This window comes from Callithrix jacchus, chromosome 17, assembly GCF_049354715.1.
Source record: "Callithrix jacchus isolate 240 chromosome 17, calJac240_pri, whole genome shotgun sequence".
NCBI classification, from domain to species: Eukaryota; Metazoa; Chordata; class Mammalia; order Primates; family Cebidae; genus Callithrix; species Callithrix jacchus.
This window is the reverse complement of record NC_133518.1, coordinates 67,190,260-67,212,024: the sequence shown is the minus strand read 5'-3', so window position 1 is coordinate 67,212,024 and position 21,765 is coordinate 67,190,260. Positions and strand designations below refer to the sequence as shown.

The following is a 21,765-nucleotide window of genomic DNA, read 5'->3' as shown; positions in this document are numbered from 1 at the left end:
TTATTGCAGCACTGATCACAATAGCAAAAATATGGAATCAAATTGTGTTCATCAATAGATGAATACAGAAAATGTGATGTGTACATATATATGTGTATATATATGTGTGTGTATATATTTATGTGTGTGTGTCTGCATGTGTGTGTTTGTGTGTGTGTGTGTGTGTGTATTAATGAGCATGCATAGCCAAGGCAGTCCTGAGGAAAGAGAACAAAGCTGCAGGAATCACACTATCTGACTTCAAAATATATACAGGGCTATAGTAAAACAACATGATGTTTGTATAAAAATAGAAAATATAGACCAAGGGAACAGAATAGAGAATCTGGGAGAAAAAATACTATGTACACACACACACACACACATACACACACACACACATATAATGGAATACTATTTGGCCATAAAAAATGAAATCATGTCATTTGCAGCAACACGATTGGAACTTAGAATCATTATGTTAAGTGAAATATGCCAGGCAGAGAAAAGACAAATATTGCATGTTCTTGCTTATATGTGAGAACTAAAATACGTGAACACATGGAAGTAGAGAATGGAAAACTAGACAACAGAGGCATGATAGATGAGTGGAGGGGGAACAAAAGGAGTGGGAAGAGATAAAAGAGCAGAAAAATGTTTAAAAAAATAGTGTCTAAAAATTTCCCCAATTTGATGGAAAATATTAACTCACACATTCCAGAACCTTGACTAACTCCAAGTAGGAAAAACTTAAAGACTCAAACACATACATAATCAAACTATCAGCTATGAAGACAGAAAATCTTGAAAGGAGTATAATATTAACTCATTATGTACAAAGAATTCTCAATAAGATTAACAGCTGATTTCTCATCAGAAGCCATGGGAGTGCTTCAAAGTGATAAAAGAAAATGACTTAATCAAGAATTTTATAGCCAGCAAAAATGTCATTGAAAAATGAAGGCAAAATTGATACATTGATACATTACTCACTACTAGGTAAACAAAAACTGAGAGAACAGGTCACTAGCAAATGTGATCTACAAGAAATACCAAAGGAAGTCCTTAAGGATGAAATGCAAGGTGTCTTAAATTCATATGAAGGAAATAAAGAGCATCAGTAGAGATAACTACATAGATAAATAGAAAAGATAATATATATTTATATCTTGTTTTTAGACTTCCTTTTTTCTATCTGATAAAAATGCATAAAACAATAATTATAAATCTGAATAGACAAGCAGATATGTACCAAATGTTTGTGCCTCATACAAAATTCATACATTGAAGCCATAATGTCCAGTGTAATGGTATTAAGAGACGGGGTTTTTAATAGGTAGTTTATGATGGTAGAGCTTCCATCATGGAATTAGTATCCTTAGAGGAAGAGAAAGAGACTAGAGCTCATTTGCTTTTTGCATGTACTCACCAAAGAGGACCATATGAGGACATAACCACGAAGAGGGCACTCACCAAGAACCTGACCATGCTAGGTTCTTGATTCTCACTCTGAACTCAGACTTCCAGCCTCTAGAACCATGAGAAACAAATGTTTGTTGTTTAAGCTACTCTGTCTATTGTATCCTGTTATAGCAGCCCTAAAACAAGAACATAATTTATACAGATGTACTTTGTATGGCAACAATATTACCAAGGATGGCAGGGAGAATGGAGCTACAGAGAATCAAATGTTTTTTATATACTGAAATTAAGTTTCTATTGTTATCAGTACACTGTTACATGTTAAGACATTTATTATAATTGTTAGGGCCACCATTAACAAAATAAATTGTACACAGTAAAATAAATGACAAGGGAATTAAAATAGTATAGAAAAATTGATTCAACACAAGAGCAGATAGTAAAAGAGGAAATGCAGAACAACAAGAAAAAGGACAATAAACATATAAAAAACAAATAGCAAAGTGATAAATGTAAACCTTACCTTATCAGTTGTTATATTAAATGTAAATAGACTCTGATCCAAAAGCACTGATTGGTAGAATTAATTTTAAAAATTCATCTGACTATATGCAAATCAAAAGTACATTGAGATATCACATCACAGCCACTAGGACGTCTGTAATTTGAAAGACTAAAAATCACAAGTATTGGCCATGATCCAGAGAAATCAGAATTTTCCTATTTTGCTGTTGGAAATTTAAAATAGTACAATATTTTTCAAAAACAGTTCTATAGTTCCTCAAAAAGTCAAACATAGAATTAACATATGACTCAGCAATTCCATTCCTAGGTATATACCCCTTCAAATTAAAAACATATGTGCATTTAAACCTTAACAACAAAAAACAAACAAAATAAACTAATTATAACATGGGCAAAAGATATGAGCAGACATCTCACCAAATATATACATATAGCAAATAAACATACATAAAGATGATCAACATATTGTTATGGGATCTTTGGGGTGTCAGTTTTTTTCTCGAAAACCTCTGTGGCCAGTGTTGCTTTTGCTGAAGTTATTTTCCTGTGTCCAAGGAGAATGGGATAAGAGATACCAGGTATATAGACATGTGAAGGGTGAAGAAGAGGAGCTTTATTTAGTGCTGGAACTGCTCAGAGTAGGCCCACAGTGGATAGCCCCGCTCTGTAGGCAGGCGGGTCCAACCATCAAGTGTTCAGCTCTCAGCAGAGAGGAGGCCCTGGAGAAGACAGCTCCTCTCTGCTCACTGGTCCTCCCTACACTCTGCTAAGTCATTCAGACATCTTTACAGGTCTCTGAGGCTCTCAGAAGAAATGGTAGCTCCTCTCTGTAGCTGGTCCTCTGGCAGTCTCCAGCTATCAGCAGAGAGGGTAGCTCCTCTCTGCTGCTGGACATTGTCTCTTCCTCCTCTGCCATGATCTGGCTGACCCAGGGTTTTTATCGACCTCAGAGGGGAGGCATTGTATGCTGATTGGTCTATGGTTAGGCCTGGAGGAGTCCCCACTCCCATCCACGGGACTGGCAGCTCCGCCCCTAGCCTTCAGGACCTTCCTGGCCTAAAGGTGGGGTCTTACTGGGGACCCACCCACTTCTGCCCAGGACTCTGCCTCCTGCTGCTATTCAAGGACCCAGCTGTTTGGCTCCAACCTTGCTTGGAGATGGCTCTGAGAGAGGAGAAAAGCCAGGCAGTAGGAGCAGACACCCTGGAGCCTGCAGGGACTGGGCCGGATCCTTCCTGGGCCCCAGGGATGCAGGCTGCATAGATGCCTAGGTCCTGTGCCTGGGAGGACACAGAAGCTACAGCTGCCCCCTGTCAGCTCCCCACTGGCCAACTCGGAGGGGGCTGGGTTCCTGCTTGTTCCCAACTTCTGCCTGCTCCATGGAGTCTGCAACCTAGGATCCAGTGGCTGCAGCTGCACCCAGGAGGACAGGTCTTGCCTGCTCCTGGCCCCCTCCAAGACCACAGGGAGGTTGGCATCCACAACTGCAGTTTGGGTGACTGTAGCCCCTCCCAGGAGGGCCCGGCTCCTGCCTATGGGTAGAACAGAAAGCCTGGGTCTGTAGCTGCAGTTTGGGCAGCTGCAGCGGCACCCCAGGAACTCCCACCCCAACTCAGAAGGGGCAGGGCTTCCACCAGCTCCATGGAGTGTACAGCCCCAGCCACGCCTCCCTGCTGCAGTCAAAAAATTGCAAACTTAATAATGGATTCGACTTCACACTTATTAGAATGGCTAAAATCTAAAACATGTACACCAGCAAATGCTGGTGAGATATGGAGCACCAGAAGCACTCATTCTTTGCTGGAGAATGCAAAACGATAGAGGTGCTAAGGAAGAATACTTGGCAGGTTTTTTTTTTTAAACTAAGCATATTCTTACCATATGATTCAACAATTGCACTGAAGTAACCCAAATGACCTGAAAACTTATGTTCACATAAAACCTGAACAAGAATCTTTATAGCAGTTTTATTAATAATTGGCAAAAATCAAAATAATCAACATATTTTTAAATGGGTAAAAAAACAAAACCATGTTACAATGAAATATGATTCAGCAACAAAAGTAAATGAGCTATCGAGCCAGAAGAAGACAGAGGAATTTTAAACATATACTACTAAGTGAAAGAAGCCCATCCAAAAATGCTATGAATTATATGATTCTAACTATGTAACATTGTGGAAAAGGTAAAACTAAGGAGACAGTAAAAAGATCAGTGATTTCCAGGAGTTTGGTGGAATAGAGAAGGATGAATAGAAGTAGATTTTTGGTGTCTTACAATTATTATTCTGTATGATACTATAATGGTTGCCTGATATTACTAATTTGCCAAAATCCATAGAACTATACAGCACCAAGAGTGAAACCTAATGTAAACTATGGACGATGGTTAACAATATTTTTTCAATATTGCTTCATGAATTACAAACAATGTAACAGACCAATACAAGAAGGTAATAATAGAGGAAACAGTGGGCCGTGGCAGGCGAATAGAGAGAGGGAGTATGTAAAATTCTTTGTACTGCCAGCTCAAGTTTTCTGTAAACGTAAAATTAATGTGAAAAAAATGAAGTCTACAAATTTAAAAATATTCGCACAAAATCCTGTACGCAAGTATTTATAGCAGCATTACTCATAATAGCCAAAACGCGAAAACAATTCAAATGTCCATCAACTAAGGAACGGATAAACAAAATACATCTATACTCTGGAAAGTATTCAGCCATAAGAAGGAATAACCTAATAATACATAATACAACATAGATGAACCTTGGAAACATTGCTAAGTGAAAGAAGCCAGACACCAAAGGGCACATGTTGTATGATTCCATTTATATAAAATTTCCAAAATAGGCAAATCCAGAAAGATAAAATATAAATTAGGGGTTGCTAGGTAAAGAGTGGGGAGGAAAGAGGAATGGCTACTGATGGATATGAAGTTTCTCTGGGGATTATAAAAATAAATTAGATGAAGTTGATGTTTGTACAGTTTTGTACAATCTATAAAGTTTGTACAACATATAATAAAAGGCATTCAATTGGGCACTTTAAAAGAATAAATTTTATAACATGTCAATTATACGTCAAACAAAATACTAGTTCACCCTGTTCTTACCAGTCTAGAAGGGAAAAATATGCTTAGAAAACATAATATTGTTCAAAAATCAAAAATATCCATTTTATGTCTATACAATTAAAGTGTTTTTAACTTAACAAGTCGGACCACTGTGTTTTCTTATCATCAGTGATTACACTGCCCCATCACTCTAATCCAGTCATTTTGACAATTAAAAAAATTTTTTTGAATAATCTTTGAGTAATCATGAGTGGGTCACCTTGCCTCTGCCAATACATAAATGCATGTATGGTAGCATATTATTACTTCTCAGTTCTATGTGTTAAAATGTCGAAAACTTAGCAGGTGAAGGCAAGGCATAATATTCATAGAACATAATGCTCTATCAATCATTTGTGCACATCTATTCAGATAGAATTTCTAGAAATTATGAAACAAAATTCGTTTTTGTAAACTATGCCACTCAATGCAAAGCGAGTCAGAGTTTTGTAAAATCCAAAAGACTCTATGATTTCAAGTATACTATCTCACTTTATCACCATTTCAACCCGTTATTGTAAGTTTGATAGGTATTTCAGTTCCTACTTTAAAACGTAAGAACTTAGACATTGAGAGGTCACATGATTTGCAAAAGGTTATACAATTAATTTATGGCAGAAATAGAAGTGAAACATCCTGATTCTCTATATAGGTATTGAAAATAACATATCTTCTTCTTTCACATCATGCTAGCAGCCCAGTGAAGTAACAAGCAGCATTTTTCTGACTTTGCAGTTAAAATGACTGAGAGAATTTTAAAATAGGTGATTGCTATTCTATAATTTAAATTGGAAAGAGGATAAAAGAAGTTGTGCAAAGAGATTGAGATGCAGGCTTTTAATGGATATTTGCTTAAAATATTGTAGAGGGAATTACCCATGAGTTGCTTATCAAAATCAAATACATTTCTTTAAATCGCTCTCACCTTTTCTTTTCGTTAACAAATTCTGCAGTGGGAATAATTTTGCAACCTCCACAAAGCAATATAATGCAACCTTACCAATCTGTCTACATGAATTCAATAGCACACTAAATTAAGTCTTTCCCCGTTCAACATGCATGCATATATACACGTGTGTGCATGCATACACAGAGATACACAATATCCTTATTTTATGGTCTGAAGCATTTTTTTTCCTCTAGTGTGTGCTTTGCAAAAAGTAGTAATGCCTTGATAGGCTAAAGACTCTTGAGGCACTTTTGAAATAAATTCAATATCTACTCCTGTTAGAGAAAATTGCCATAAATTACCAGGTATCATATTTTGGCTAGACTATCAATCAGCCACCTTTCATGGAAGTGCCTACTATCTTGTTCATTTCTCAAAATTGACCAGATTGCTTATAAATGTCAAACAAGGTTCACATAATTACTTGTGCTTCTCTCTTTAGCAAGTGACAGCACAATATCCTCTCATCAGGATACTGTACATGCAATTTAGCTGTGGAAATAAAACCAAGAACCAAGACGTCTTTACCTCACTGCAGTCATGCTGCTGAACAAGGAAATCCCTGCTTGCTATCCCTGGGAAGCAGAACCAAAGGAGGGCATGAAGCATGTCTCTGTAATGCAACCAGCCGTGCATGGAATCAACACTTAATTAAAAATTACTTAAGAGTAATAAAACTAGGGGTATCACTACCTTTTGAATTTCAGTGGCATTGAAACTTAATACCCTGCCAACGTGAAGCCATTTCATTTTGTTTCTACCAAATGATGTCTTTCTTCAAGAGTATACAGCTAACACAGAACAGGTCTCTATCTGTATGAGGAGATTAAGTAGGAAGGCAATCAAGAACCATTTTAAAGCACAGGATAATACCTATACAATGGATAATACTGTTTCTCTTTATTACAAAACAAGATTTAACACTCTGTCTCCTCATTTGTTAGTAGAAATACCTGACCCATAAAAGCTACGTGAAGACTGAATGAACAACATATATAAACTGCCTAAAAAGGCCTCTGGTTAAAACGGCACCAAAAAGCCCACATGGAAACACAACCCAAACTTGGCCACATCAATAGGTAACGACAAATTAGATTAAGATGTTCCTTAGAGAGATGGCAGATCCATTTCCAGACCACCTAAATGAAGGGAACATCACAATGAAGTGAGTCATAGAGAATTTTGGGGTTTTCTACTGTATATAGAGTTAGGTATACACTATACCATAACCAATAAGTGTTCAATAGCACTGTGTCAAAAAGTACATTTCATAAATTCTTTATTGCTAAATATGCTAATAATCATCTGAGCCTTCAGCAAGTCATAATTTTCTTGCTGGTGAAGAATCTCACCTCAGCATGGATAGCTACTGATTGATCAGGGTAATAATGGTTGCTGAAGGTTGGGGTGGCAGAGGCAATTTCTTAAAATAAATTTGCTTATCCATCTATCGACTTTTCCTTTAACAAAGGACTTCTCTGTAGTACATGATGCTGTTTGATAGCATTTTACCTACAGTAGAAGTTATTTTAGAATTGAGTCAATCCTCTCAAACTCTGCTGCTGTTTTATTAACTAAATTTATGTATTAATCTAAATCTTTTGTTGCTACAAGTTCACAGCATTTTCAATGGGAGTAGATTTTAATCTCAAGAAATCACTTTCTTTGCTCATTCATAGGAAGCAATTCATTATCCATTCGAGTTTGATCATAAGATTGCAGTGATTTAGTCACATCTTCAGGTTTCAGTTCTAATTCTAGTCCTCTTGTGATTTCTACCACATCTATAGTTACTCTCATCACTGAAGTTTTGGACCCCTCAAAATCATCCACAAGGGTTGGAATCAACTCTTTCCAAAGTCCACTTAATGCAGATATTTTGAACTCCTCCAAATGAATCATGAATGTTCTTAATGACATCTAGAGAGGGTAATTATTTTTTTCCAGAAGATTTTCAATTCATTTTATCCAGATCTATGGAAGGAATCACTATCTATTGGAACAACTGCCTTACAAAATGTATTTATTAAATAATAAGACTCAAAATTTGAAATTATTCCTTGATCCTTGTGTGTGGCAGAAGGGATGTTGTGTTAGCACACATGAAAACAGCATTCATCTTGTACATCTCCATCAGAGCCCTTGGAGGACAAGGTACATTGTCAATGAGCAGTACTATTTTGAAAGGATTTTTTTTTCTCAGCAAGAGGTCTCAACAGTGGAATTAAAATATACGGGCAACCATTCTGTAAACAAACGTGCTGTCATCCAGGCTTTGCCGTTTTATTTAAAGAGCTTGGGCAGAGTAGATTTAGCATAATTCTTAAGGGACCTAGGATTTTCAAAATAGTAATGAGCACTGGCTTCAACTTAAAGTCACCAGCTGATACAGCTCCAAGAAGAGAGTCACCCAACCCTTTGAAGCTTTGAAGCCAGACATTAATTTCTCCTCTCTAGCTATGAAAGTCTTAAATGACATTTTCTAATATAAGGCTGTTTTGTCTACATGGAAAATTGATGATCTTTGCTAGACCTTCTGGATAATCTGTTGCATTCTTTCCATCAGCACTTCCTACTTCACCTTGAACTTTTTTTTTTTTTTTGAAAGAAAGAAAGAGAAAGAAAAAGGGGAAAAGAGAACAGGAGTCTTGCTCTATTGCCCAGGCTGAAATGCAATCTAAAAATAGGTATTAAAAAACTCTTTTATGCCGATAATTGTGCTTAACAGCGGAGACAGGAAGGAATAAGGGAAGAAAATAACAAACAAACAGCCAACCAATATTTCATTTAGGTCTGTGATATACTATGCAAATGCTGAAGAGTGATTTACTTCCAATTATGTGGTCACTTTCAAAATAGGTGTAATGTGATACTGAGAAAAATGTATGTTCTGTGTACCTGGGGTGAAGAATTCTACAAATATTCACTGAGTTTACTTGTTCCAGGTCTGAGTTCAAATCATAGATGTCCCTGTTAATTTTCTATCTCGTTGATACATCGAATATAAACAATGTGGTGTCAAAGTTTCCCACTATTATTGTGCGGGAGTCCAAGTCTCTTTATAAGTCATTAAGAACTTGTCTTATGTATCTGGGTGCTCCTATATTGGGTGCATATATGTTTATGATCATTGACTCCTGTTGTTGCATTGATCCTTTTACCATTATGTAATGTCCTTCTTTGTTTCTTTTAGTCTTTGTTACTATTAAAGTCTATTTTGTCAGAGACGAAAGTTACAACTCCTGTTTTTTTTTCTCTCTCCATTTGATTGGTAAGTCTTCCACCAATCCTTTGTTTTGAGTCTTTGTGTGTCCTTGCTTATGAGCTGGATCTGGATATAGTGAACCGATGGGTTTTGACTTTTTATTCAATTTGCCTGTCTGTATCTTTGATTGGGGCTTTTAATCCATTTAAATTTAGGATTAATATTGATATTTGTGAGTTTAATATTGTCATTTAATGCTAGCTGGTTATTTTTCCCATTAGTTGATATAGATTCTTCATTATGGAGATACTCTTTACATTTTGGTAAGTTTTTGGGATGACTGATACTGGTTGTTCCTTTCTGTGTATAGTGCTTCTTTCAGAAGCTTTTGTAAAGCAGGCCTGGTGGTGATGAAATCTCTGAGTGCTTGCTTGTTTGTGAAAAATTTTATTTTTCCTTCATTTATGAAGCTTAGTTTGGCTGGATATGAGATTCTAGGTTGAAAATTCTTTTCTTTGAGGATATTGAATATTGATCCCCACTATCTTCTAGTTTATAGGGTTTCAGTTGAGAGATCTGCTGTGATTCTGATAGGCTTCCCTTTATGGGTAACCTGACCTTTCTCTCTAGCTGCCCTTAGAATTTTCTACTTTATTTCAACCCCGGTGAATCTAACAATTATGTGTCTTGGGGTTGCTCTACTTGAGGAATATCTTTGTGGTGTTCTCTGTATTAGCTGAAGTTGAATAATGTCCTGCCTTACTAGATTAGGAAAGTTTTCCTGAATAATAGCCTGAAGAATATTTTCCAGCTTGGATTCATTCTCTTCATGGCATTCAGGTACACCTATCAAGTGTAAATTAGGTCTTTTCACACAGTCCCATATTTCTTGGAGACTTCACTCATTCCTTTTTACTCTTTCTTCTCTAATCTTGTCTTCTCCTTTCATTTCATTAAGTTGGTCTTCTACCTCTGATATCCTTTCTTCTGCTTGATCAATTAGACTGTTAAAACCTGTGCATACTTCACGGAGTTCTCATACTGTATTCTTCAGTTCCATTAATTCACTTATATTCCTCTCTAGATTGTCTATTCTCATTAAGATTTCGTCAAACCTTTTTTCAAGGTTCTTAGTTTCTTTGCATTGGGCTAGAACATGTTCTTCTAACTCACAGAAGTTTCTTATTATCCACCTTCTGAAGCCTAAATCTGTTAATGGAATGTACTCATTCTCCATCAGGCCTTGTTCCCTTAGTTGATGAGGAACTGTGATCCCCTGTAGAGGGAGAGGCATTCTGATTTTGGGTGTTCTCAGCCTTTTTATGCTGGTTTCTTCCCATCATTGTATATGTATCCATCTGTCATCTTTGTAATTACCGACTTTTAAATTAGGTCTCTGAGTTGACATCCAACTTGTTGATTCCTAGCGCTAGAATCTGAGCAACCCACTGCGCTAGCTAAAACAGTGGTGTTAAGATTTGTGGTGCTTTTCTGCCTGGAAATCTCCAGTCTGGCTTCCTTCTTGAGTCAACTGAATAGGTGACTCTGCCTTCCCGGAGTTCCAAACGTCGACCAAAATGGGACCCAGTCCCGTTTACTCTGCACCAAGAACCGCTGCGCTGGCCACAAGAGTTGTGCTGGCGACCCGCGGGGCTCCTCTGCTGGGAATCTCCTGGTCCGTGAGCAACAAAAATTCATCTGAAAGTGTGGTGTCCTCTCGTTCTCTGTGCTTTCATTGGGAGCTACAATCCTGAGTTGCTAGTAATCAGCCATGTTGGATCTCTCTCTCTGAACTTTGATGTTATAGAGATGGCTTCTTTTTTAAAACTGCATGAACCAACCTCTGCTGGCTTTAAACTTTTCTTCTAGAGCTTTCTCATTTCTCTTTGAGCATTCACAGAATGGAAGGGAGTTAGGGCCTTGCTCTGGATTAGGTTTTGGCATAAGGGAATATTGCAGCTGATTTGCTCTTCTATTCAGACCGGTAAAGTTTTCTTCATATCAGCAACAAAACTTTAACTTTTTTATCATTCACATGTTCACTGAAGTAACATTTTCAATTTTCCTTCAAAAACATTTTCTTTGTATTCACAACTTGGCTAACTTTCTGGCAAAGAGGCTTAGCTTTCATATTATTTTGGCTTTTGACGCACACTCCTCACTAAGAATAATCACTTCTAGCAATTGATTTAAAGTGAGAAATGTGCAACTCTTGCTTTTATTTGAACACTTAGTGGCATTGTAGGATTATTAACTGGTCTAATTTTAATGTTGGTGCCTGATATTAGAAGCAAATATCTCTCATGAAATAGCTGTGAAATTCCTCCAAAAATTAGCAAATGAATTTTAACAAGTATTGATCTAAAAGAAAATATATACCACAACCAAGTGGAATTTATTCCATGTATGCAAAGAGAATTCAACATTCAAAAATCAATCAACATAATCTGTTTTATCATTAGGAAATCCTAGATAACAAATTCTAGATGAGCAAAAGATAAAAAATCTTGAGAATCAAAAGTAAAACATCAATAATCATGATGACAACAGCAACTAGAACTACTCAGCAAGTTTGGAAGCAAGCAAGTAGTCTGCTTTATTTAATCCCTCACCTGTTCAGACCAGTCTCTATGAGACCCAGGAGAAAAATGACAAACAATAAGCTGTTTAGTCTTGCTGAGGACCAGTTTTCTTTTGTCTGTGAAATGAGTATACAAACAGAAAGACTTTCTTCCACTTCTTTTGCATAATCTGAATGAAAATCTTAAAATACAGCTACTGTATACCCATTTCACAGACTAAAGAAAACTAGTCCTCAACAGGACTAGCCTGCCCTGGGTCAACTCATGAGTAACAGATCCAGGAAAGGATAACAGGTCTGGTAACAAAGCATTGCCAATAATACAGGCTGGGTCATAGACATCAGGTAAGATGAAAGTACCACAGGACAACCAAGGAGCCAGCTGTGAAATTTGCAGGTGGGGATGGGCAAAGAGTCCTACATTTGGAAAAAGTGAAGCAATCCTCACCACAAAAGAGGACATGTCAGTAACCCTCTTGCCTTCTTCCTCTGACATTTGAGCAGTGCAATTGCAGAACTCACGGAGCTCAAAATCTGGGGCAGATAAGAGGCACATATAACACCACGTGGTGCACAGGGAATACAGGCTGTATGGCAGTATTGGTGCAGTGGGGTACAATGGCCATAACTGGGGGAACTGATAAAAGGCATCACAGAGCATGTAATAAGTAAACTGAACCTTACAGGACAGTCTGATATCAAATGACCTCAACTCAGCTCTTTCATTAAGTAACTGTGCAGTCCTAGATAAATCATAAAACCTCTCTGGCCTTTGCAATTTTAACCTATAAAATGAAGGCATAAGAAGGATAGTTTCCAAGGGTTGTTTTTTTTTTTTTTTTTTTAAGTTCCATCAGTCAATAATTCTGCAAATCTGCAACAGAATGGAAATTTTGTTTGACTCTTTTCCGGACATTTCTCACGTATGCTATGTTTTTCCTCTCCCTCTTGCTTGCTCTGGCAATCCACATCACCCTACCACACCTCCACCACTGCTAGGAAAAAAGAGGAAGCAAAAGAAAAGTTTAAAAATGACAAGCACCCTTACTCTTAGCTAAGTTTAACATGCATTTAGTCATCTGCTGTGGATTATTTTGGCTTTATACTCTATTTATTCTGTCAGTCAATTAAAAAAATACCACTCACCACACCACCAACCACAGCATATGTGTGCAGAATCCAGCATGGAAACAGAGAAAACCTTCTGTGGGGTTTGAGAAAAAGCTATTAGCTAGATGGGATTTCACTAATATTTTTGGCATTTCAAGAAAGAACTTCAAACCTTAGACATATGGAATTTCTAAGAATTCCATTAAGTTCGCATGAACTATCATATTTTATTATTAAAGGGCTATTTTTCTTAGATACAGTAAAGAGAGGAAAACAAGACATGATGAAAAATGCTGAGTCATTATAAAAGACAAGCCAATAACGGAAAGTGCTGGAAAGTGATATAGGTACATATCTCAGATTCTGGCTGCATCTAAAGGGCAGAGATGAATTATAGAATGAACATATGCTAATCCAATTGCTAAAGACCACTTTTCCATTACCTGAAAAGAAAAACCATCATTCTTGTGAGCATGTTCAGTCATGCAGGTGAGCTGGGATCAAATCTACAGAGAGGCAAACAGCCCCAGTCTTTGAGAGAGCAGAGCCCTAGACCCAGCTTCTGAGTGCTGTGTGACTTTGCCAACCTTTTAAAATTTCTCTGAATTTCAGGCCCCCAGTCCCCTCATGTACAAAATGAAGTTCTGGGATTTTTTGATGCCTAAAGTCCTTTGGGAGGCAGAGCAGGGAGTGAAAAAAAGAGGTTTCAGGTCAAGGTAATCTGTGTTCATTCATTGATGTATTCTTTAAATCCTCAAGTCTATGTTAAATGATCACTAAATCCAAGGCACTAAGGATCTGACAGAAAGTAAAAGAAGACATGAAGGTATCAAGAAATAAGCACACCAGTGAAAATAAGGGTGTAACCCTGGTGTGAGCAGTGGAGAGATGTGGGATACCCAGAGAATTATGATAAGTGCTAAATGAAGCTGTACATGTGATTGAGACAAGATAGGGTATGATATATACTATCCCAAAACATGGTACATTGATACTTAAGAAAACAGCAGAAGCAGGAAAGTCTCTCTCACCTTCCCATCACCCTTCTCCCTTGAAGTAAGTCATAAAACCTGGGAAGGTCCCTCTGTGATCCTCTCCCTTCCTTCCCTCCTGAAGCAGTTCATAAGACCCTCATTTAAAAGATGCCCCCCCCATCCCTGGAGGAGAGGAACATCCTTATCTCTGAAGACTCAGGGACACAGAGAGGAATCTGCACAAACTGCCTTGCTAAGTTGGTGTAGTACCATTAAATGGTATTCCCTTTGTCCAAGCATACTTCTCCATTATTATTCACTTCTTTGTCAAATCTAGCACAAAAATGCACAGCTTTCCCTGTCTCCTTGGCTCCTTATTTCTGAAGATTCTCATGTCATATAAAACTTATATTAAATAAATTTGTATAACTGTCTCTTGTTATTCTTTGTTTTGTTATAAGAACCACAGCCATGAACCTAGTGATAGGTAAAAACAAAAATTACCTATCACTTTTCTTTCCCCCTAAAGGTAAAAGAGAAAAGATAGAAGAGAAGATGCCTCAGGCCTAGTCTTGAGGAATTTCAAAACATGCCTAATGAAAAAGACAAGCCTCTAAGCAATATGAAAGGAATCGTGGAGAAGATGGAGGGACTCATGAGAGTGAAGTATTATTAAGAACAGAACAGGATCTTTCAAAGAGAGGAGTCAAGGCAAACAGTGTGGAATGCAGCTGAAAGGTCAATTAATATCAACTGAGAAATGTTCATTGCAGTCAGTGACATGAATGCTATTGGTAACCTAAATAAGGAGATTATAGATGGGTTGGAGGGGAGAAGTGCATTTGCCTTTATTTGCCTTATAACTGTTTTCAGGCCAATTTGAGCCTCAATTTCCCTAGCTGTAAATACGGAGCTGATCACAACCCATTTCAGAGAGAACTCCACAGTGTTTATCACGGTATGTGTTCATTAAATATTACCCTGCATATTCAAGGTTTATCCAAGAAAAACTGCTTTTACTGTATTAATTCAGATTTCATTTGTCTCAAATTTTTCTTGGTAGGATTAATTAGAATAACAGACATGGAATTTATCCTATAATGAATTATACTATAATAGCTTTTGGGTAATAATCTACATAAAAGTATGGATATGCAAGCAAGTAAAATCAAAATAAAAATATTGTTGAGTAGGTAACTCAGAGGAAGACATAATAGACCTTATGCGATGATAACAGTGTTGACAGCATACTTGTCATTATCATTTTAAACAGATTTTTCTTCCCATCAAACTTTCAACTCCTAAGATGACACCCTACTTACTCCATTCACTTGCAAGAATTAAAAGACCTACGTAGGTCTCTATCTGTCAATAACCTTCATCAAATAAACACCATCCGGGAAGCTCAGGAGAATTTTCCTCTTGTCTCAGTTTCAGCAGGGGAAACAAGAATCAAGACTAACTTGGGCTCCATGCCTTTTATACCGCATTCCCAGGTTTAGGTGTTTACATAAGTCATCTCATCTAAGCACCCGGCAATTCTGCCAGGTAGTTTGACTAGTCTCAACAGATGATGAAACTTAGGCTTGCTGAGCTTAAATAACTCGCAATTATAAGGCTCGTACCTGGCAGAGTTCGGATCTGAAATCAGGTATCTCTGTTTCTAAAACCTAAGGTCTTTTTGTTATATCATTATTTTCTCCACAAACTCAATGGTGTAGCAATATTAAGGAGGGTAGGAGGAGTCTTCTAATAACAACACTGACAATAGAATAATACACGTTATCTGTAGTTAGTGTTGCCAGATTTAGCAAATAAAAATACAAAAGTCCAAGGTCAATTTGAGTTTCAGATAAACAACCATTTTTTTATAAGTATGTCCAATATGTGAGATATACCACACCTAAAAAATTATTTGCTGTTTATCTAAAATTCAAATTTAACTGGGCATCTTGTTCTTTACCTGGCAACCTTTTCTGTAGGGAATTTTAAAATATGAATAAAATCATCTAAAAGCTGACATGTTTTCGTCAATACCATACACCTACAGTTTTAAACAATGGCCATGACAGAATATTTGTCCTACTTGGGGGAATTCTTCTACACCAATCTTCCCAACACTTTGATTCACCACTACCCTAACTTTTCTATGGAATTTCAGAGCCGCATGAGGTGTTAAAGTCTGGTGGATAATTGCAGAGTTGGTCACACCATGAATTCCTTTCCTTCCTGAGTGTCCACATGCCTTCATCAAAATGAAGATTCTAATTCCTCCTCCCCTTGAATCTAAGGTGGTTTTGGGCCTTGCTTGACCAAGGAACTGTATCAGAAATGATGTTCTGGGACTTCCAAGACTGGATTATTGGAAGCCATGGAGCTTTCCCCTGGGACTCCAAGAATGCTCCTTCACAGAATGTGAGAGAAGCCGCAAGCATGAAAACAGATATACATAAGTGTGCTTACTGACAGCCTCATCTGAGGTCTCAGGCAACAGCCACCATCCACTGCTATTTATAGAAATGTCCAACCAAGTTACATCTTTAGATAACTTGTCCTCAGCCTGTCTGATTGCAACTGCACAAGAGAATCCATGCTAGAACTGCCCAAGTGAACCCAGTAAAGCCCGAACTATGAGAGGTAGTAATACATTGCTCTAAATCAGGAGATGTTAAACAAATGGAAGAATAGAATTTTGTGTAATAAAAAAGGAAGTTCCACATACATAACAATTTTGAAATGACTGAAATCATAAATTTATCTTGGAGATTCACAATGCATAAGTGCTTATCAAAAGTTCTGGGAATTCCTGCTAGAAAAGAAACTAATTTTGTTCAATTCAATATTCTTACATGTATCTATTCAAATAATCCATGCTCTATGAGACTTTCATTAACATTATGTGAAACTGTGTCTCAGGGACACACAGTTGGGGAAACCCGGCACTACTCCATGCTATCTCCTATCAAAGGTGGCTACCTGAATAAGCCATTGTTTCCAAACTACTGAAATGACAAATCTTGCTAAAAGGATCATCTGTAAAAGTGAACTAAGATGTGGAAAAGTTACATTTTAAAACATATATGGTAGTTACATTTGCTGAACAAGAAATTGGAATATATATTCTGATCAGAAAGAATATATACATGCGAAAAATGGGGAGGGGTATTGAAAGGGAGATGGTCTATTTCAGAACACCTGGGATGCAGAATAGCTGAAGAAAAGTGCTTCCTGTATTTTTAACAGAAAGGTCTCAGTGTAGAAGCCTTCCATCTTAATACAAGCTGGAGAATTCAACTCAAGTTTCACTTCACAGTTTGAATTGCTTGGCTTGGGTACAACTGGCAATCTAATTCAAATCCTAACTTTAAGTTATGCTGCATAGATAGAGCTTTACTTGTAAAATAAATCACAGTTAAAGTACAGGGAATATTTGTCTCCAACCATTTGTCTGAAAAGAAGCTTGAGTAATAAAACGATAATTCTCTAGCATGTCTTGGCATATATACCAGTTGACACATTTTCCCTCTTTAGTTCATGATTGTAGGCTGAAAGGTATTTTTTAACTCCTCAATTATCTTCTTTTAATAAATCATAAAGATAACATATTCTTTTGCAGGTTTTCTTAAACATGCATATGTTTGTAGGCAACTGCTTGAAGGAGAAGACATTTTTATTTATGGATTCAGCTGAGATGAAAGAAAGTAAAAAGCTGTATAAATAAATTGCTACAAACATTGCTTTCATTTTAATGTAGTTATCAAAGTACAACAGGTATTTATAATAAAACACTGCATGGGGAGAGGTCAAACACATGAAAGTAACTGACAGAAATGTAGGTAAGACGAATTTGGATGTTTGTGACGCGTAAGAACGACAATGAATGGGAAGTGGGGTCAGGGTAGGTCATTGATGCCAATCGTGCTGCTCTTCACCAAATACTTTACTATACATTATTTATTTCATCCTCTTTAGTTCATTTTATGAAGAGGAAACTCAGGCTTAGATTATACATTACAAGTACCCTTGGGAGTTGGTAGTAGCCCATTCTGCAAAAGTATCATCTTTCAAAAACCTTCATATGACCCTTGTTAAGATCATGATTTTTTTTCAGAGACACACAAAATGTTCAATGAAATAGTATAACTATACTACAGAATTATCCATAGTCAAACCATGGGAAGCAAGTAGTCAAAGATGCGTGTGTGTGTGTGTGTGTGTGTGTGTGTGTGTGTGTGTGTGTGCGCGCGCGCACGTGTGCTTTTGAATGTATTTTCTCCCTTCTACCAAGAAAACAGACTCCATCTCCAGAAATGCCATGGATGTTGGCCCGTTCTGTGGATTCCATTCACATGAATATAAAGGAATCGTGCCCCTGAAAATGTGCAATGCACATGTGTAGCCTTAAGGAGAGACCCTGCCCACTTCTTTTCTTCACTGGCTCTACTGTCAGGGTTGCTCAACTTGGCTACACTGATACAGTAGATTCTTCAAGTTCACATATCCTTCTAATCCAGTAAGTGATATATCCAAAATGCATGTCCAGTCTCTATGTCTCTGAATTATATTATGTTTTTTAATTCTTGAAGAAGAATTAATATCCCAGAGACATGGTAAACACAGGTTAGTTTGCCAAAGAATGCAAAAAAAAAAAAAAAATAGTTACTTCTAGGTACATAAGAGTAGAAGTCAAGTAACCAAAAGAGTCCAAATGGCTTTATGTAACATTTAAATGTTATGTCTCATTTGTTAGAGAGGCCAAGAAGGCATCTGAGAAGACCAAAACCCCCAAGTGGTCCCCTGGGTTCCCCTAGAAATATAAATGGTAATATGTTTACATGCCATGCTTTCATTCAAATGTTATAGAACTACCATAAATAAGCCAGTTTCATGAAAGCCATATTATTGACATGACAATTCTTTACTAGAAGTTTGGAATTTCCCTTCATTTCATTTAATACTACTACTTTAAAATATGTGATGCCATTTATACTCTCATATTCCTTCTCTGATTTCATCCTCATGACAATCCAGAGAAACTGCACCCAGTTGTGGAGGTAAGAAACTCACGGCCTAGGGGATTTTGGTGACTTGCCAAAGAACATGGCTGTCTTGGAGTCATGCAAGCCTGGAACTTTGAAACTACTTCCATTTGTTTGTTTTCTTTTTATTATAAGTTGTGTTCTTTCCTCAATATTTGTCAATTTATGACTCTCATTTCCTTGCCTCATTGCTATATTCAATTTTGTGGTGATAATACAGGCGATTCTCAGAAATATTTGAGATCTTTACAAGAAGGTAAAAAGAAAAAAATCTGGGTTTCCAAGATTTCAGGCCATGGAAAAGAGTCTAATTGTATAGCAAATGTATGACAACCACACTGAAGGGAGTAGGGGAAAAATAGTTGCTTATTCGGAATTGAGTGAAGATTATGAAGTTAAAATAAAAGGAACTTCACATAGGCACGATACTCTAGTTGGTAAAGTTGTTTCTCATGGGAGTAAGGGTTACCAATTCTGAAACCACTGTACATGTATATTGGATTGAACATAAAAGTAGGGGTGAATAGTGGGAGCCAAAATTTTCACTGTTGGAATGGGAATTTACAGACAAGCAAGGGGAAGAAGCTAAAATAAACCACGTGATACTGAATTACAGTTAGACACATCCATATATGCTCAAGTTTAGCTGCATATAGACACAAATGGATTAACAGAAATAATTGCAGACACATGTATTTATGCTAGTGTGTATGTGCGTGCGTGTTTTCTCAAGCCCAGTAGACTGAAATGGCTTAAAAAATGACGTCCTGGTAGGAACAAGCACATCTAGTGCCCAGATCTTAGTTTCTAATACCATTCTCCAATAAAGGGAACCAGGGCTCCTTCAAGAAATGGCTGATTATATGGCAGGGATTATCTAAAATAAGCCTGCAGCTCCCTGTAGTGCCAGAAAGTGAGGAAGTACTCAGAAAATGAAATGATGGGACAAAGGAGCACAGCAGTGAGCAGCTAAAAGTGGCCACACAGCCAAAGCAGAAAGAACTTGAGCAACAACTGAAGTAATACAATACTGCGTTATAGCCCAATGTAGAATTACTCATTATCTAAACCAGAATGAATGAATGGATGAATGGAAAAGAACACACAAATATCCATGCAGAAGAATTCCAAGTAATTTATACAGATACTCTCTCTCCAGGTGGTGGAGCACAACACCCTTCCCCCAAGACCTCCAAATGTTGGCTGCAGAGAGTAACTTCCTTTTAAAGAGTATAGTATGGAAAGGTGCTGGGGTGGAAAGGAAGAGCAATTTTATGTGGAAAAACCTACCTCAGGCAGGTGACCGAATTTAACACCATCAGTGAAAGGTCATGTTGACAGCATATACTCTTGATATGATGTGATGATAACACATTTTTCCTCTGATCTTTCTATCAAGAATCCAAAACCCCAATCATTAAAACAAAAATAAGACAAAACCCGGCTGAACAGAATTCTACAAAATATCTACCACTACTCCTCAAAACTGTCAAGGTCATCAGAAACAAGAAAAGTCTCAGAAACTACCATAGTATAAACCTAAGGAGACATGATAACTAAATGTCATGTGGTCTTCTAAATGGGGATTCTGGAATAAAAAGAAGGCATTACATTGAAAAAAATCCTAATAAAATATAGACTTTAGGTAATAATCATCTAAAAAGAATGATTCAGTAACCATAAACAATTCCCTACTAATGTAAGACATAAATAATAGGGTAATTGAATATGGAGCTTATGGAAAACTTTTTTGCAACTTTTACATAAATCCAAAACTATTATAAAAGTTCATCCAAAAAACTGTACAAATATACACACACACATACAACAAGCTCCCACATAGTGCTGCTTTTTTTTTATGTCTTGAGTTCTCTGATGGTATTTTGTGAATCATTAACTCACCAATGGCCAACAGAGAATTTAAAATCAATTCTCAAAATCTTTTATCATTTCAAGATTTCCCAATTTACCCCACTCCCCAGACACTGGCAACCACCATTAACCTCTCTGCTTTTGTAATTTCAACTTTTGCTTGATTCCACATATAAGTAAGATAATACAGTGTTTGTCTTTTTGTGCTTGGCTTATTTCATTTTGCATAATGTCTTCCAGTTAATTTCATGTTGTCCCAAATGACAGGATTGGATTTCCTTTGTTTTTAAGACTGAATAGGAATACTGTGTGTGTGTGTGTGTGTGTGTGTGTGTGTGTGTACATTTTCTTTATTCATTCATCTCTCAATAGATACTGAGGTTGATTTCACCTCTAAACTATTCCAAATAATTCGAATTAATTGGATATTAATCTTAGACGTATGCTTTGCAAACACTTTCTATTTCATAAGTCGTCTCCTCTGTTAATTGTTTTCATTGCTGTGTAGAAGTTTTTTAATTTGATACAATTCTATTTGCCTAGTTTGGCTACAACCAACTCTTGAAAACATGTACCAATAGGGGAGAAGCAATGGCATAGATATTCTAAAACATGATGTACTTAAAAATAACTTTTATATTTGCTTAGGAAAGCATTTATCTTTCCTATCTTATGACTTCTTTTCTCATGGCTTGGGCTTATGATAAAATTACTTGGCACACTCTGAATAGTCACCAAGTGCCCGTGGAAGCAGTGGTCAAGACGCAGTGGGTAGGGTAGTCTGGAATTTCAAAAAGAAAGGTCTGCAAAGTAGCCAAGCTGCACATGGATAAGGAAGATCTGGGCTATATGCTCAAAAGTTTCCATGAATTCCAGAGTCAGGAATTCAAGGTTAAACTGGTCTTTTAAGTAGAACACATTAATTACAAAATTTAAGCACTAATTAAAGGGCTATCCTCAACAGAGTCAAACATTCAGAGGGCAAAGGAAACATT

General features: G+C 37.0%; 1 protein-coding gene across 11 annotated transcripts in view; it reads right to left on the bottom strand.

The window, feature by feature from the left end:
• RBMS3 (RNA binding motif single stranded interacting protein 3) overlaps window positions 1–21,765 on the bottom strand; it is a 1,216,467-nt gene that overhangs the window by 1,068,025 nt on the left and 126,677 nt on the right. The window lies entirely within an intron of this gene.